Raw genomic sequence first — 20179 nt, 5'->3', positions numbered from 1 at the left:
ATATATATATATATATATATATATATATCTGTATATATCTCAATCTGTATCAGAAATAAACTCAGGGTTTATAAAAAAACATTATCATATACGTATTCATCTGCGTATCAATGCAAATACGACTTACATCTTGCATCGAAAAATGACAATAGTCGACTATAATTAGTGAATTTCTTAATCAGTGGTATTACATCTTACGTTGATACATTTGTGAAGAGTTTTGTTATCTACGGCCAGTTGAAAGGCATTTTAACTATTAACCGAAGTATTGAAATCTTTTATCAAAAGTCTTAACGTTAACGACAAACGAATAAAAGATTGTATTAGAGTTTAATTCGATATCTTCCATTGTATCTTTCAATATAATAATGTAAAGTTTATTAACGAGAAGTAGAATCATATATCTAATTAAAAATAAACAACTAATAGATTTCGTTCCATTACAAAGATATATATACATACATTTATGCGTACACATTAAAAGTATTGCTAATAAAAAATCAATAGGATTATAGAAAACATTTCATTGTAAATTGATGCCGAAAATAACAAATACCCTTCAATAATGTGTAATTTTTTCTTTTTCTATTAAGTATTAATTTCTTTGTTAATCAATTTAAACATTTTTAGTTCATAATGAATTCTATCAATAACAATATCAGATATTTAATTTTGGCTCATTGCAGAAGAAAGGTTGCTCATTACTGTCTACACAATATAATAAACCTCAAGCAATACCCAAGGAAAGACTACTATATACTTTGTGTATGTGTGCGTGGGTGTGTATATTATGTATCTAGTTATGTACATATGTATCTATTTACAAACGTATGTTTATATGGGATCTTCCAACATTCCACCTTGGTGGTTGCCTAAAGACTGATCTCATACGATATTCGACAGAAAGTAAATAACATAAGGTGTATTTAGATATTTCACCTTATATAGAAACATATAAACATTGTAATAATTTTTGCTTTGTATATGTCAGCTAGTAAATGGTATAAACATTCTCTTTTTCTTTCAGTGTAATAATATTATATATATATATATATATATATATATATATATATATATATATATATATATATATTAAAATTTTTATAATTTAATTAGTTAATTAATCAAAATCAAAAAATAAAAGAAAGCAACAGGAATAGAAAAATACGAGACCTCATCGAAAACTCCGTTTGTTAGAAAACAATGTACTTTCATCTCTCTCTCTCTCTCTCTCTCTCTCTTCCTCGCTCTGTTTTGCTATTTTTTTCTTAATTTTTCTGTATGCACGTGTACGCGTATGTACGTAATACGTATATGCCTTTCAACAAATGTAATATCGTTTGGTATCGATATATTTTATATATAGAAAGATCGTCGACGATCGAACCTGATGCGTGTACCTGATCGTGACACCCTTATTTCAATATTGTAAATTTAATTTGTCAACGAGGTAAAAATTCTATATTCATTTAAATACACATACCTTGATATGTGTATGAATAATGCATATTAATCATAATACGCATTAAATGACACGTTTAAATGAAATCCCACATTAAAATTTACATTGTACTAGATACATATACTACATAAGAACAAGAAAGCAAAATTGAATATACCAAGATACTTTATTCTTCTTCTTCTTCTTCTTCTGCATATTATTGTTGTTGTTATTATTGTTATTATTATCCTTATTGTATTTAGAAATCTATCATAATTGAAGATATTGGGAAATAAAGATGAGATTTCTTTCTTATTCTTCTTATCTGTTTTTTTTTTCTTTTTCTTTTCTTTTATATGAATAATAAGAAATATAAGGTATCATAATCAGATACATATGTAATCTTCTTTAATTTGAATGGGTTTTTGATATAATTGTACTTTGGACGCCTAATGCTTCCTTATCGAATGCCTTTTTGTCAAGAGCTAACAAAGTTTCTTTTCAATTTAATCTCGACATCGTTCTTTGTTTTATTCAAATTCTCGATTCGTTTACCCTTTCTTTCTCTCTCTCTCTCTCTCTCTCTCTCTCTCTCTGTATATATATATACATATTATATATAATATATATATATATATATATATATATATATATATATATATATCTGTATATATCTCAATCTGTATCAGAAATAAACTCAGGGTTTATAAAAAAACATTATCATATACGTATTCATCTGCGTATCAATGCAAATACGACTTACATCTTGCATCGAAAAATGACAATAGTCGACTATAATTAGTGAATTTCTTAATCAGTGGTATTACATCTTACGTTGATACATTTGTGAAGAGTTTTGTTATCTACGGCCAGTTGAAAGGCATTTTAACTATTAACCGAAGTATTGAAATCTTTTATCAAAAGTCTTAACGTTAACGACAAACGAATAAAAGATTGTATTAGAGTTTAATTCGATATCTTCCATTGTATCTTTCAATATAATAATGTAAAGTTTATTAACGAGAAGTAGAATCATATATCTAATTAAAAATAAACAACTAATAGATTTCGTTCCATTACAAAGATATATATACATACATTTATGCGTACACATTAAAAGTATTGCTAATAAAAAATCAATAGGATTATAGAAAACATTTCATTGTAAATTGATGCCGAAAATAACAAATACCCTTCAATAATGTGTAATTTTTTCTTTTTCTATCAAGTATTAATTTCTTTTTAATCAATTTAAACATTTTTAGTTCATAATGTATCAATAACAATATCAGATATTTAATTTTGGCTCATTGCAGAAGAAAGGTTGCTCATTACTGTCTACACAATATAATAAACCTCAAGCAATACCCAAGGAAAGACTACTATATACTTTGTGTATGTGTGCGTGGGTGTGTATATTATGTATCTAGTTATGTACATATGTATCTATTTACAAACGTATGTTTATATGGGATCTTCCAACATTCCACCTTGGTGGTTGCCTAAAGACTGATCTCATACGATATTCGACAGAAAGTAAATAACATAAGGTGTATTTAGATATTTCACCTTATATAGAAACATATAAACATTGTAATAATTTTTGCTTTGTATATGTCAGCTAGTAAATGGTATAAACATTCTCTTTTTCTTTCAGTGTAATAATATTATATATATATATATATATATATATATATATTAAAATTTTTATAATTTAATTAGTTAATTAATCAAAATCAAAAAATAAAAGAAAGCAACAGGAATAGAAAAATACGAGACCTCATCGAAAACTCCGTTTGTTAGAAAACAATGTACTTTCATCTCTCTCTCTCTCTCTCTCTTCCTCGCTCTGTTTTGCTATTTTTTTCTTAATTTTTCTGTATGCACGTGTACGCGTATGTACGTAATACGTATATGCCTTTCAACAAATGTAATATCGTTTGGTATCGATATATTTTATATATAGAAAGATCGTCGACGATCGAACCTGATGCGTGTACCTGATCGTGACACCCTTATTTCAATATTGTAAATTTAATTTGTCAACGAGGTATAAATTCTATATTCATTTAAATACACATACCTTGATATGTGTATGAATAATGCATATTAATCATAATACGCATTAAATGACACGTTTAAATGAAATCCCACATTAAAATTTACATTGTACTAGATACATATACTACATAAGAACAAGAAAGCAAAATTGAATATACCAAGATACTTTATTCTTCTTCTTCTTCTTCTTCTGCATATTATTGTTGTTGTTATTATTGTTATTATTATCCTTATTGTATTTAGAAATCTATCATAATTGAAGATATTGGGAAATAAAGATGAGATTCCTTTCTTATTCTTCTTATCTGTTTTTTTTTTCTTTTTCTTTTCTTTTATATGAATAATAAGAAATATAAGGTATCATAATCAGATACATATGTAATCTTCTTTAATTTGAATGGGTTTTTGATATAATTGTACTTTGGACGCCTAATGCTTCCTTATCGAATGCCTTTTTGTCAAGAGCTAACAAAGTTTCTTTTCAATTTAATCTCGATATCGTTCTTTGTTTCATTCAAATTCTCGATTCGTTTACCCTTTCTTTCTCTCTCTCTCTCCCTCTCTCTCTCTCTCTCTGTATATATATATACATATTATATATAATATATAATACATATATATATCTGTATATATCTGAATCTGTATTAGAAATGAGTAACTCAGGGTTTATAAAAAAACATTATCATATACGTATTCAGGTACGTATCAATGCAATTACAACTTACATTTTGCATCGAAAAATGACAATAGTCGACTCTAATTAGTGAATTTCTTAATCACTGGTATTACATCTTACGTTCATACATTTGTGAAGAGCTTTGTTATCTACGGCCAGTTGAAACGCATTTTAACTATTAACCGAAGTATCGAAATCATTTATCAAAACTCGTAACTTTAACGACAAACGAATAAAAGATTGTATTAGAGTTTATTTCAATATCTTCCAATGTATCTTCCAATATAATAATGTAAAGTTTATTAACGAGAAGTAGAATCATATATCTAATTAAAAATAAACAACTAATAGATTTCGTTCCATTACAAAAATATATATACATACATTTATGCGTACACATTAAAAGTATTGCTAATAAAAAATCAATGGAATTATAGAAAACATTTCATTGTAAATTGATGCCGAAAATAACAAATACCCTTCAATAATGTGTAATTTTTTCTTTTTCTATCAAGCATTAATTCCTTTTTTAATCAATATAAGCATTTTTAGTTCATAATGAATTCTATCAATAACAATATCAGATATTTAATTTTGGCTCATTGCAGAACAAAGGTTGCTCGTTACTGTCTATACAATATAATAAAATCTCAAGCAATACCCAAGAGAAAGACTACTATATACTTTGTGTATGAGTGTGTGGGTGTGTATATTGTGTCTAGTTATGTACATATGTACATATATACATATCTATCTATTTACAAACGTATGTTTAAACGGGATCTTTCAAGTTTCCAACTCGGTGGTTGCCGAAAGACTGATCTCATACGATATTCGACCAAAAGTAAATAAGATAAGGTGTATTTAGATACTTCAGCTTATATAGAAACATATAAACATTGTAATAAGATTTGCTTTGTATACGTCCGCTAGTAAATGCTATAAACATTCTCTTTTTCTTTCAGGGTAATAATATTATATATATATATATATATATATATATATATATATTAAAATTTTTATAATTTAATTAGTTAATTAATCAAAATCAAAAAATAAAAGAAAGCAACAGGAATAGAAAAATACGAGACCTCATCGAAAACTCCGTTTGTTAGGACAGACGTCCTTCCTCGAAAACAATGAACTTTCATCTCTCTCTCTCTCTTTCTCGCTGTATTTTGCTATTTTATTCTTAATTTTTCTGTATGCACGTGTACGCGTATGTACGTAATACGTATATGCATTTTAACAAATGTAATATCGTTTGGTATCGATATATTTTATATATAGAAAGATCGTCGACGATCGATCGTGATGCGTGTACCTGATCGTGACACCCTTATTTCAATATTGTAAATTTAATTTGTCATAGAGGTATAAATTCGATATTCATTTAAATACACATACATTCATATGTGTATGAATAATGCATATTAATCATAATACGCATTAAATGACACGTTTATATGAAATCCCACATTAAAATTTACATTGTACTAGATACATATACTACATAAGAACAAGAAAGCAAAATTGAATATACCAAGATACTTTATTCTTCTTCTTCTTCTTCTTCATATTATTGTTGTTGTTATTATTGTTATTATTATCCTTATTGTTTTTAGAAATCAATCATAATTGAAGATATTGGGAAATAAAGATGAGATTTCTTTCTTATTTTTCTTAACTGTTTTTTTTTCTTTTCCTTTTCTTTTATATGAATAATAAGAAATATAAGGTATCATAATCAGATACATATGTAATCTTCTTTAGTTTGAATGGGTTTTTGATATAATTGTACTTTGGACGGCTAATGCTTCCTTATCGAATGCCTTTTTGTCAAGAGCTAACAAAGTTTCTTTTCAATTTAATCTCGATATCGTTCTTTGTTTTATTCAAATTCTCGATTCCTTTACCCTTTTTCTTTCTCTCTCTCTCTCTTTCTCTCTCTGTATATATATTTATATATATATAATATATAATATATAATATATATAGATATCTGTATATATCTCAATCTGTATAAGAAATGAGTAACTCAGGGTTAATAAAAAAACATTATCATATACGATTCATCTGCCTATCAATGCAAATACGACCCACATCTTGCATCGAAAAATGACAATAGTCGACTATAATCAGTGAATTTCTTAATCAGTGGTATTCCATCTTACGTTGATACAGTTGTGAAGAGCTTTGTTATCTACGGCCAGCTGAAAGGCATTTTAACTAATAACCGAAGTATTGAAATCTTTTATCAAAAGTCTTAACGTTAACGACAAACGAATAAAAGATTGTGTTAGAGTTTAATTCGATATCTTCCATTCTATCTTCCAATATAATAATGTAAAGTTTATTAACGAGAAGTAGAATCATATATCTAATTAAAAATAAACAACTAATAGATTTCGTTCCATTACAAAAATATATATACATACATTTATGCGTACACATTAAAAGTATTGCTAATAAAAAATCAATAGGATTATAGAAAACATTTCATTGTAAATTGATGCCGAAAATAACAAATACCCTTCAATAATGTGTAATTTTTTCTTTTTCTACCAAGTATTAATTTCTTTTTAATCAATTTAAACATTTTTACTTCATAATGTATCAATAACAATATCAGATATTTAATTTTGGCTCATTGCAGAACAAAGGTTGTTCGTTACTGTCCATACAATATAAGAAAATCTCAAGCAATACCCAAGAGAAAGCCTACTATATACTTTGTGTATGTGTGTGTGGGTGTGTATATTATGTATCTAGTTATGTACATATGTACATATATACATATGTATCTATTTACAAATGTATGTTTATATGGGATCTTCCAACATTCCACCTCGGTGGTTGCCGAAAGACTGATCTCATACGATATTCGATAGAAAGTAAATAACATAAGTTGTATTTAGATATTTCAGCTTATATAGAAACATATAAACATTGTAATAAGATTTGCTTTGTATACGTCAGCTAGTAAATGGTATAAACATTCTCTTTTTCTTTCAGTGTGATAATATTATATATATATATATATATATATATATATATATTAAAATTTTTATAATTTAATTAGTCAATTAATCAAAATCAAAAAATAAAAGAAAGCAACAGGAATAGAAAAATACGAGACCTCATCGAAAACTTCGTTCGTTAGGACAGACGTCCTTCCTCGAAAACAATGAACTTTCATCTCTCTCTCTCTCTCTCTCGCTGTATTTTGCTATTTTATTCTTAATTTTTCTGTATGCACGTGTACGCGTATGTACGTAATACGTATATGCATTTTAACAAATGTAATATCGTTTGGTATCGATATATTTTATATATAGAAAGATCGTCGACGATCGAACGTGATGCGTGTACCTGATCGTGACACCCTTATTTCAATATTGTAAATTTAATTTTTCAACGAGGTATAAATTCGATATTCATTTAAATACACATACATTCATATGTGTATGAATAATGCATATTAATCATAATACGCATTAAATGACACGTTTAATTGAAATCCCACATTAAAATTTACATTGTACTAGATACATATACTACATAAGAACAAGAAAGCAAAATTGAATATACCAAGATACTTTATTCTTCTTCTTCTTCTTCTTCTTCATATTTTTGTTGTTATTATTATTGTTATTATTATCCTTATTGTATTTAGAAATCTATCATAATTGAAGATATTGGGAAATAAAGATGAGATTTCTTTCTTATTCTTCTTAACTGTTTTTTTTTTCTTTTTCTTTTCTTTTATATGAATAATAAGAAATATAAGGTAGCATAATCAGATACATATGTAATCTTCTTTAATTTGAATGGGTTTTTGATATAATTGTACTTTGGACGCCTAATGCTTCCTTATCGAATGCCTTTTTGTCAAGAGCTAACAAAGTTTCTTTTCAATTTAATCTCGATATCGTTCTTTGTTTCATTCAAATTCTCGATTCGTTTACCCTTTCTTTCTCTCTCTCTCTCCCTCTCTCTCTCTCTCTCTCTGTATATATATATACATATTATATATAATATATAATACATATATATATCTGTATATATCTGAATCTGTATTAGAAATGAGTAACTCAGGGTTTATAAAAAAACATTATCATATACGTATTCAGGTACGTATCAATGCAATTACAACTTACATTTTGCATCGAAAAATGACAATAGTCGACTCTAATTAGTGAATTTCTTAATCACTGGTATTACATCTTACGTTCATACATTTGTGAAGAGCTTTGTTATCTACGGCCAGTTGAAACGCATTTTAACTATTAACCGAAGTATCGAAATCATTTATCAAAACTCGTAACTTTAACGACAAACAACGAATAAAAGATTGTATTAGAGTTTATTTCAATATCTTCCAATGTATCTTCCAATATAATAATGTAAAGTTTATTAACGAGAAGTAGAATCATATATCTAATTAAAAATAAACAACTAATAGATTTCGTTCCATTACAAAAATATATATACATACATTTATGCGTACACATTAAAAGTATTGCTAATAAAAAATCAATGGAATTATAGAAAACATTTCATTGTAAATTGATGCCGAAAATAACAAATACCCTTCAATAATGTGTAATTTTTTCTTTTTCTATCAAGCATTAATTCCTTTTTTAAACAATATAAGCATTTTTAGTTCATAATGAATTCTATCAATAACAATATCAGATATTTAATTTTGGCTCATTGCAGAACAAAGGTTGCTCGTTACTGTCTATACAATATAATAAAATCTCAAGCAATACCCAAGAGAAAGACTACTATATACTTTGTGTATGAGTGTGTGGGTGTGTATATTGTGTCTAGTTATGTACATATGTACATATATATATATCTATCTATTTACAAACGTATGTTTAAACGGGATCTTTCAAGTTTCCAACTGGGTGGTTGCCGAAAGACTGATATCATACGATATTCGACCAAAAGTAAATAAGATAAGGTGTATTTAGATACTTCAGCTTATATAGAAACATATAAACATTGTAATAAGATTTGCTTTGTATACGTCCGCTAGTAAATGCTATAAACATTCTCTTTTTCTTTCAGGGTAATAATATTATATATATATATATATATATATATATATATATATTAAAATTTTTATAATTTAATTAGTTAATTAATCAAAATCAAAAAATAAAAGAAAGCAACAGGAATAGAAAAATACGAGACCTCATCGAAAACTCCGTTTGTTAGGACAGACGTCCTTCCTCGAAAACAATGAACTTTCATCTCTCTCTCTCTCTTTCTCGCTGTATTTTGCTATTTTATTCTTAATTTTTCTGTATGCACGTGTACGCGTATGTACGTAATACGTATATGCATTTTAACAAATGTAATATCGTTTGGTATCGATATATTTTATATATAGAAAGATCGTCGACGATCGATCGTGATGCGTGTACCTGATCGTGACACCCTTATTTCAATATTGTAAATTTAATTTGTCATAGAGGTATAAATTCGATATTCATTTAAATACACATACATTCATATGTGTATGAATAATGCATATTAATCATAATACGCATTAAATGACACGTTTAAATGAAATCCCACATTAAAATTTACATTGTACTAGATACATATACTACATAAGAACAAGAAAGCAAAATTGAATATACCAAGATACTTTATTCTTCTTCTTCTTCTTCTTCATATTATTGTTGTTGTTATTATTGTTATTATTATCCTTATTGTTTTTAGAAATCAATCATAATTGAAAATATTGGGAAATAAAGATGAGATTTCTTTCTTATTTTTCTTAACTGTTTTTTTTTCTTTTTCTTTTCTTTTATATGAATAATAAGAAATATAAGGTATCATAATCAGATACATATGTAATCTTCTTTAGTTTGAATGGGTTTTTGATATAATTGTACTTTGGACGGCTAATGCTTCCTTATCGAATGCCTTTTTGTCAAGAGCTAACAAAGTTTCTTTTCAATTTAATCTCGATATCGTTCTTTGTTTTATTCAAATTCTCGATTCCTTTACCCTTTTTCTTTCTCTCTCTCTCTCTTTCTCTCTCTGTATATATATTTATATATATATAATATATAATATATAATATATATAGATATCTGTATATATCTCAATCTGTATCAGAAATGAGTAACTCAGGGTTAATAAAAAAACATTATCATATACGTATTCATCTGCCTATCAATGCAAATACGACCCACATCTTGCATCGAAAAATGACAATAGTCGACTATAATCAGTGAATTTCTTAATCAGTGGTATTCCATCTTACGTTGATACAGTTGTGAAGAGCTTTGTTATCTACGGCCAGCTGAAAGGCATTTTAACTAATAACCGAAGTATTGAAATCTTTTATCAAAAGTCTTAACGTTAACGACAAACGAATAAAAGATTGTGTTAGAGTTTAATTCGATATCTTCCATTCTATCTTCCAATATAATAATGTAAAGTTTATTAACGAGAAGTAGAATCATATATCTAATTAAAAATAAACAACTAATAGATTTCGGTCCATTACAAAAATATATATACATACATTTATGCGTACACATTAAAAGTATTGCTAATAAAAAATCAATAGGATTATAGAAAACATTTCATTGTAAATTGATGCCGAAAATAACAAATACCCTTCAATAATGTGTAATTTTTTCTTTTTCTACCAAGTATTAATTTCTTTTTAATCAATTTAAACATTTTTACTTCATAATGTATCAATAACAATATCAGATATTTAATTTTGGCTCATTGCAGAACAAAGGTTGTTCGTTACTGTCCATACAATATAAGAAAATCTCAAGCAATACCCAAGAGAAAGCCTACTATATACTTTGTGTATGTGTGTGTGGGTGTGTATATTATGTATCTAGTTATGTACATATGTACATATATACATATGTATCTATTTACAAATGTATGTTTATATGGGATCCTCCAACATTCCACCTCGGTGGTTGCCGAAAGACTGATCTCATACGATATTCGATAGAAAGTAAATAACATAAGTTGTATTTAGATATTTCAGCTTATATAGAAACATATAAACATTGTAATAAGATTTGCTTTGTATACGTCAGCTAGTAAATGGTATAAACATTCTCTTTTTCTTTCAGTGTGATAATATTATATATATATATATATATATATATATATATATATTAAAATTTTTATAATTTAATTAGTCAATTAATCAAAATCAAAAAATAAAAGAAAGCAACAGGAATAGAAAAATACGAGACCTCATCGAAAACTTCGTTCGTTAGGACAGACGTCCTTCCTCGAAAACAATGAACTTTCATCTCTCTCTCTCTCTTTCTCGCTGTATTTTGCTATTTTATTCTTAATTTTTCTGTATGCACGTGTACGCGTATGTACGTAATACGTATATGCATTTTAACAAATGTAATATCGTTTGGTATCGATATATTTTATATATAGAAAGATCGTCGACGATCGAACGTGATGCGTGTACCTGATCGTGACACCCTTATTTCAATATTGTAAATTTAATTTTTCAACGAGGTATAAATTCGATATTCATTTAAATACACATACATTCATATGTGTATGAATAATGCATATTAATCATAATACGCATTAAATGACACGTTTAATTGAAATCCCACATTAAAATTTACATTGTACTAGATACATATACTACATAAGAACAAGAAAGCAAAATTGAATATACCAAGATACTTTATTCTTCTTCTTCTTCTTCTTCTTCATATTTTTGTTGTTGTTATTATTGTTATTATTATCCTTATTGTATTTAGAAATCTATCATAATTGAAGATATTGGGAAATAAAGATGAGATTCCTTTCTTATTCTTCTTATCTGTTTTTTTTTTCTTTTTCTTTTCTTTTATATGAATAATAAGAAATATAAGGTATCATAATCAGATACATATGTAATCTTCTTTAATTTGAATGGGTTTTTGATATAATTGTACTTTGGACGCCTAATGCTTCCTTATCGAATGCCTTTTTGTCAAGAGCTAACAAAGTTTCTTTTCAATTTAATCTCGATATCGTTCTTTGTTTCATTCAAATTCTCGATTCGTTTACCCTTTCTTTCTCTCTCTCTCTCCCTCTCTCTCTCTCTCTCTCTGTATATATATATACATATTATATATAATATATAATACATATATATATCTGTATATATCTGAATCTGTATTAGAAATGAGTAACTCAGGGTTTATAAAAAAACATTATCATATACGTATTCAGGTACGTATCAATGCAATTACAACTTACATTTTGCATCGAAAAATGACAATAGTCGACTCTAATTAGTGAATTTCTTAATCACTGGTATTACATCTTACGTTCATACATTTGTGAAGAGCTTTGTTATCTACGGCCAGTTGAAACGCATTTTAACTATTAACCGAAGTATCGAAATCATTTATCAAAACTCGTAACTTTAACGACAAACGAATAAAAGATTGTATTAGAGTTTATTTCAATATCTTCCAATGTATCTTCCAATATAATAATGTAAAGTTTATTAACGAGAAGTAGAATCATATATCTAATTAAAAATAAACAACTAATAGATTTCGTTCCATTACAAAAATATATATACATACATTTATGCGTACACATTAAAAGTATTGCTAATAAAAAATCAATGGAATTATAGAAAACATTTCATTGTAAATTGATGCCGAAAATAACAAATACCCTTCAATAATGTGTAATTTTTTCTTTTTCTATCAAGCATTAATTCCTTTTTTAAACAATATAAGCATTTTTAGTTCATAATGAATTCTATCAATAACAATATCAGATATTTAATTTTGGCTCATTGCAGAACAAAGGTTGCTCGTTACTGTCTATACAATATAATAAAATCTCAAGCAATACCCAAGAGAAAGACACTACTATATACTTTGTGTATGAGTGTGTGGGTGTGTATATTGTGTCTAGTTATGTACATATGTACATATATACATATCTATCTATTTACAAACGTATGTTTAAACGGGATCTTTCAAGTTTCCAACTCGGTGGTTGCCGAAAGACTGATATCATACGATATTCGACCAAAAGTAAATAAGATAAGGTGTATTTAGATACTTCAGCTTATATAGAAACATATAAACATTGTAATAAGATTTGCTTTGTATACGTCCGCTAGTAAATGCTATAAACATTCTCTTTTTCTTTCAGGGTAATAATATTATATATATATATATATATATATATATATATATATTAAAATTTTTATAATTTAATTAGTTAAATAATCAAAATCAAAAAATAAAAGAAAGCAACAGGAATAGAAAAATACGAGACCTCATCGAAAACTCCGTTTGTTAGGACAGACGTCCTTCCTCGAAAACAATGAACTTTCATCTCTCTCTCTCTCTTTCTCGCTGTATTTTGCTATTTTATTCTTAATTTTTCTGTATGCACGTGTACGCGTATGTACGTAATACGTATATGCATTTTAACAAATGTAATATCGTTTGGTATCGATATATTTTATATATAGAAAGATCGTCGACGATCGATCGTGATGCGTGTACCTGATCGTGACACCCTTATTTCAATATTGTAAATTTAATTTGTCATAGAGGTATAAATTCGATATTCATTTAAATACACATACATTCATATGTGTATGAATAATGCATATTAATCATAATACGCATTAAATGACACGTTTAAATGAAATCCCACATTAAAATTTACATTGTACTAGATACATATACTACATAAGAACAAGAAAGCAAAATTGAATATACCAAGATACTTTATTCTTCTTCTTCTTCTTCTTCATATTATTGTTGTTGTTATTATTGTTATTATTATCCTTATTGTATTTAGAAATCAATCATAATTGAAGATATTGGGAAATAAAGATGAGATTTCTTTCTTATTTTTCTTAACTGTTTTTTTTTCTTTTCCTTTTCTTTTATATGAATAATAAGAAATATAAGGTATCATAATCAGATACATATGTAATCTTCTTTAGTTTGAATGGGTTTTTGATATAATTGTACTTTGGACGGCTAATGCTTCCTTATCGAATGCCTTTTTGTCAAGAGCTAACAAAGTTTCTTTTCAATTTAATCTCGATATCGTTCTTTGTTTTATTCAAATTCTCGATTCCTTTACCCTTTTTCTTTCTCTCTCTCTCTCTTTCTCTCTCTGTATATATATTTATATATATATAATATATAATATATAATATATATAGATATCTGTATATATCTCAATCTGTATAAGAAATGAGTAACTCAGGGTTAATAAAAAAACATTATCATATACGTATTCATCTGCCTATCAATGCAAATACGACCCACATCTTGCATCGAAAAATGACAATAGTCGACTATAATCAGTGAATTTCTTAATCAGTGGTATTACATCTTACGTTGATACAGTTGTGAAGAGCTTTGTTATCTACGGCCAGCTGAAAGGCATTTTAACTAATAACCGAAGTATTGAAATCTTTTATCAAAAGTCTTAACGTTAACGACAAACGAATAAAAGATTGTGTTAGAGTTTAATTCGATATCTTCCATTCTATCTTCCAATATAATAATGTAAAGTTTATTAACGAGAAGTAGAATCATATATCTAATTAAAAATAAACAACTAATAGATTTCGTTCCATTACAAAAATATATATACATACATTTATGCGTACACATTAAAAGTATTGCTAATAAAAAATCAATAGGATTATAGAAAACATTTCATTGTAAATTGATGCCGAAAATAACAAATACCCTTCAATAATGTGTAATTTTTTCTTTTTCTACCAAGTATTAATTTCTTTTTAATCAATTTAAACATTTTTACTTCATAATGTATCAATAACAATATCAGATATTTAATTTTGGCTCATTGCAGAACAAAGGTTGTTCGTTACTGTCCATACAATATAAGAAAATCTCAAGCAATACCCAAGAGAAAGCCTACTATATACTTTGTGTATGTGTGTGTGGGTGTGTATATTATGTATCTAGTTATGTACATATGTACATATATACATATGTATCTATTTACAAATGTATGTTTATATGGGATCCTCCAACATTCCACCTCGGTGGTTGCCGAAAGACTGATCTCATACGATATTCGATAGAAAGTAAATAACATAAGTTGTATTTAGATATTTCAGCTTATATAGAAACATATAAACATTGTAATAAGATTTGCTTTGTATACGTCAGCTAGTAAATGGTATAAACATTCTCTTTTTCTTTCAGTGTGATAATATTATATATATATATATATATATATATATATATATATTAAAATTTTTATAATTTAATTAGTCAAATAATCAAAATCAAAAAATAAAAGAAAGCAACAGGAATAGAAAAATACGAGACCTCATCGAAAACTTCGTTCGTTAGGACAGACGTCCTTCCTCGAAAACAATGAACTTTCATCTCTCTCTCTCTCTTTCTCGCTGTATTTTGCTATTTTATTCTTAATTTTTCTGTATGCACGTGTACGCGTATGTACGTAATACGTATATGCATTTTAACAAATGTAATATCGTTTGGTATCGATATATTTTATATATAGAAAGATCGTCGACGATCGAACGTGATGCGTGTACCTGATCGTGACACCCTTATTTCAATATTGTAAATTTAATTTTTCAACGAGGTATAAATTCGATATTCATTTAAATACACATACATTCATATGTGTATGAATAATGCATATTAATCATAATACGCATTAAATGACACGTTTAATTGAAATCCCACATTAAAATTTACATTGTACTAGATACATATACTACATAAGAACAAGAAAGCAAAATTGAATATACCAAGATACTTTATTCTTCTTCTTCTTCTTCTTCTTCATATTTTTGTTGTTGTTATTATTGTTATTATTATCCTTATTGTATTTAGAAATCTATCATAATTGAAGATATTGGGAAATAAAGATGAGATTCCTTTCTTATTCTTCTTATCTGTTTTTTTTTTCTTTTTCTTTTCTTTTATATGAATAATAAGAAATATAAGGTATCATAATCAGATACATATGTAATCTTCTTTAATTTGAATGGGTTTTTGATATAATTGTACTTTGGACGCCTAATGCTTCCTTATCGAATGCCTTTTTGTCAAGAGCTAACAAAGTTTCTTTTCAATTTAATCTCGATATCGTTCTTTGTTTCATTCAAATTCTCGATTCGTTTACCCTTTCTTTCTCTCTCTCTCTCCCTCTCTCTCTCTCTCTCTCTGTATATATATATACATATTATATATAATATATAATACATATATATATCTGTATATATCTGAATCTGTATTAGAAATGAGTAACTCAGGGTTTATAAAAAAACATTATCATATACGTATTCAGGTACGTATCAATGCAATTACAACTTACATTTTGCATCGAAAAATGACAATAGTCGACTCTAATTAGTGAATTTCTTAATCACTGGTATTACATCTTACGTTCATACATTTGTGAAGAGCTTTGTTATCTACGGCCAGTTGAAACGCATTTTAACTATTAACCGAAGTATCGAAATCATTTATCAAAACTCGTAACTTTAACGACAAACGAATAAAAGATTGTATTAGAGTTTATTTCAATATCTTCCAATGTATCTTCCAATATAATAATGTAAAGTTTATTAACGAGAAGTAGAATCATATATCTAATTAAAAATAAACAACTAATAGATTTCGTTCCATTACAAAAATATATATACATACATTTATGCGTACACATTAAAAGTATTGCTAATAAAAAATCAATGGAATTATAGAAAACATTTCATTGTAAATTGATGCCGAAAATAACAAATACCCTTCAATAATGTGTAATTTTTTCTTTTTCTATCAAGCATTAATTCCTTTTTTAAACAATATAAGCATTTTTAGTTCATAATGAATTCTATCAATAACAATATCAGATATTTAATTTTGGCTCATTGCAGAACAAAGGTTGCTCGTTACTGTCTATACAATATAATAAAATCTCAAGCAATACCCAAGAGAAAGACTACTATATACTTTGTGTATGAGTGTGTGGGTGTGTATATTGTGTCTAGTATGTACATATGTACATATATACATATCTATCTATTTACAAACGTATGTTTAAACGGGATCTTTCAAGTTTCCAACTCGGTGGTTGCCGAAAGACTGATATCATACGATATTCGACCAAAAGTAAATAAGATAAGGTGTATTTAGATACTTCAGCTTATATAGAAACATATAAACATTGTAATAAGATTTGCTTTGTATACGTCCGCTAGTAAATGCTATAAACATTCTCTTTTTCTTTCAGGGTAATAATATTATATATATATATATATATATATATATATATATATATAAATTTTTATAATTTAATTAGTTAATTAATCAAAATCAAAAAATAAAAGAAAGCAACAGGAATAGAAAAATACGAGACCTCATCGAAAACTCCGTTTGTTAGGACAGACGTCCTTCCTCGAAAACAATGAACTTTCATCTCTCTCTCTCTCTTTCTCGCTGTATTTTGCTATTTTATTCTTAATTTTTCTGTATGCACGTGTACGCGTATGTACGTAATACGTATATGCATTTTAACAAATGTAATATCGTTTGGTATCGATATATTTTATATATAGAAAGATCGTCGACGATCGATCGTGATGCGTGTACCTGATCGTGACACCCTTATTTCAATATTGTAAATTTAATTTGTCATAGAGGTATAAATTCGATATTCATTTAAATACACATACATTCATATGTGTATGAATAATGCATATTAATCATAATACGCATTAAATGACACGTTCAAATGAAATCCCACATTAAAATTTACATTGTACTAGATACATATACTACATAAGAACAAGAAAGCAAAATTGAATATACCAAGATACTTTATTCTTCTTCTTCTTCTTCTTCATATTATTGTTGTTGTTATTATTGTTATTATTATCCTTATTGTATTTAGAAATCAATCATATTTGAAAATATTGGGAAATAAAGATGAGATTTCTTTCTTATTTTTCTTAACTGTTTTTTTTTCTTTTTCTTTTCTTTTATATGAATAATAAGAAATATAAGGTATCATAATCAGATACATATGTAATCTTCTTTAGTTTGAATGGGTTTTTGATATAATTGTACTTTGGACGGCTAATGCTTCCTTATCGAATGCCTTTTTGTCAAGAGCTAACAAAGTTTCTTTTCAATTTAATCTCGATATCGTTCTTTGTTTTATTCAAATTCTCGATTCCTTTACCCTTTTTCTTTCTCTCTCTCTCTCTTTCTCTCTCTGTATATATATTTATATATATATAATATATAATATATAATATATATAGATATCTGTATATATCTCAATCTGTATAAGAAATGAGTAACTCAGGGTTAATAAAAAAACATTATCATATACGTATTCATCTGCCTATCAATGCAAATACGACCCACATCTTGCATCGAAAAATGACAATAGTCGACTATAATCAGTGAATTTCTTAATCAGTGGTATTCCATCTTACGTTGATACAGTTGTGAAGAGCTTTGTTATCTACGGCCAGCTGAAAGGCATTTTAACTAATAACCGAAGTATTGAAATCTTTTATCAAAAGTCTTAACGTTAACGACAAACGAATAAAAGATTGTGTTAGAGTTTAATTCGATATCTTCCATTCTATCTTCCAATATAATAATGTAAAGTTTATTAACGAGAAGTAGAATCATATATCTAATTAAAAATAAACAACTAATAGATTTCGTTCCATTACAAAAATATATATACATACATTTATGCGTACACATTAAAAGTATTGCTAATAAAAAATCAATAGGATTATAGAAAACATTTCATTGTAAATTGATGCCGAAAATAACAAATACCCTTCAATAATGTGTAATTTTTTCTTTTTCTACCAAGTATTAATTTCTTTTTAATCAATTTAAACATTTTTACTTCATAATGTATCAATAACAATATCAGATATTTAATTTTGGCTCATTGCAGAACAAAGGTTGTTCGTTACTGTCCATACAATATAAGAAAATCTCAAGCAATACCCAAGAGAAAGCCTACTATATACTTTGTGTATGTGTGTGTGGGTGTGTATATTATGTATCTAGTTATGTACATATGTACATATATACATATGTATCTATTTACAAATGTATGTTTATATGGGATCCTCCAACATTCCACCTCGGTGGTTGCCGAAAGACTGATCTCATACGATATTCGATAGAAAGTAAATAACATAAGTTGTATTTAGATATTTCAGCTTATATAGAAACATATAAACATTGTAATAAGATTTGCTTTGTATACGTCAGCTAGTAAATGGTATAAACATTCTCTTTTTCTTTCAGTGTGATAATATATATATATATATATATATATATATATATATATATATTAAAATTTTTATAATTTAATTAGTCAATTAATCAAAATCAAAAAATAAAAGAAAGCAACAGGAATAGAAAAATACGAGACCTCATCGAAAACTTCGTTCGTTAGGACAGACGTCCTTCCTCGAAAACAATGAACTTTCATCTCTCTCTCTCTCTTTCTCGCTGTATTTTGCTATTTTATTCTTAATTTTTCTGTATGCACGTGTACGCGTATGTACGTAATACGTATATGCATTTTAACAAATGTAATATCGTTTGGTATCGATATATTTTATATATAGAAAGATCGTCGACGATCGAACGTGATGCGTGTACCTGATCGTGACACCCTTATTTCAATATTGTAAATTTAATTTTTCAACGAGGTATAAATTCGATATTCATTTAAATACACATACATTCATATGTGTATGAATAATGCATATTAATCATAATACGCATTAAATGACACGTTTAATTGAAATCCCACATTAAAATTTACATTGTACTAGATACATATACTACATAAGAACAAGAAAGCAAAATTGAATATACCAAGATACTTTATTCTTCTTCTTCTTCTTCTTCTTCATATTTTTGTTGTTGTTATTATTGTTA

General features: G+C 26.9%; 1 long non-coding RNA gene across 2 annotated transcripts in view; it reads right to left on the bottom strand.

The window, feature by feature from the left end:
* Positions 1–1450: 1450 nt before the first annotated feature.
* The window catches only part of LOC127071159 (uncharacterized), an 85375-nt gene continuing 66646 nt past the window's right edge, over positions 1451–20179 (bottom strand). For both annotated transcript variants that reach the window (XR_007784918.1, XR_007784917.1), the window contains one exon: positions 1451–3359. This is a non-coding gene — a long non-coding RNA (uncharacterized LOC127071159). The remainder of the gene's footprint in view (positions 3360–20179) is intronic.

This window comes from Vespula vulgaris, chromosome 20, assembly GCF_905475345.1.
Source record: "Vespula vulgaris chromosome 20, iyVesVulg1.1, whole genome shotgun sequence".
NCBI classification, from domain to species: domain Eukaryota; kingdom Metazoa; phylum Arthropoda; class Insecta; order Hymenoptera; family Vespidae; genus Vespula; species Vespula vulgaris.
Note: the sequence above shows the minus strand (reverse complement) of the source record. Positions and strands in the feature narration are given on the sequence as shown.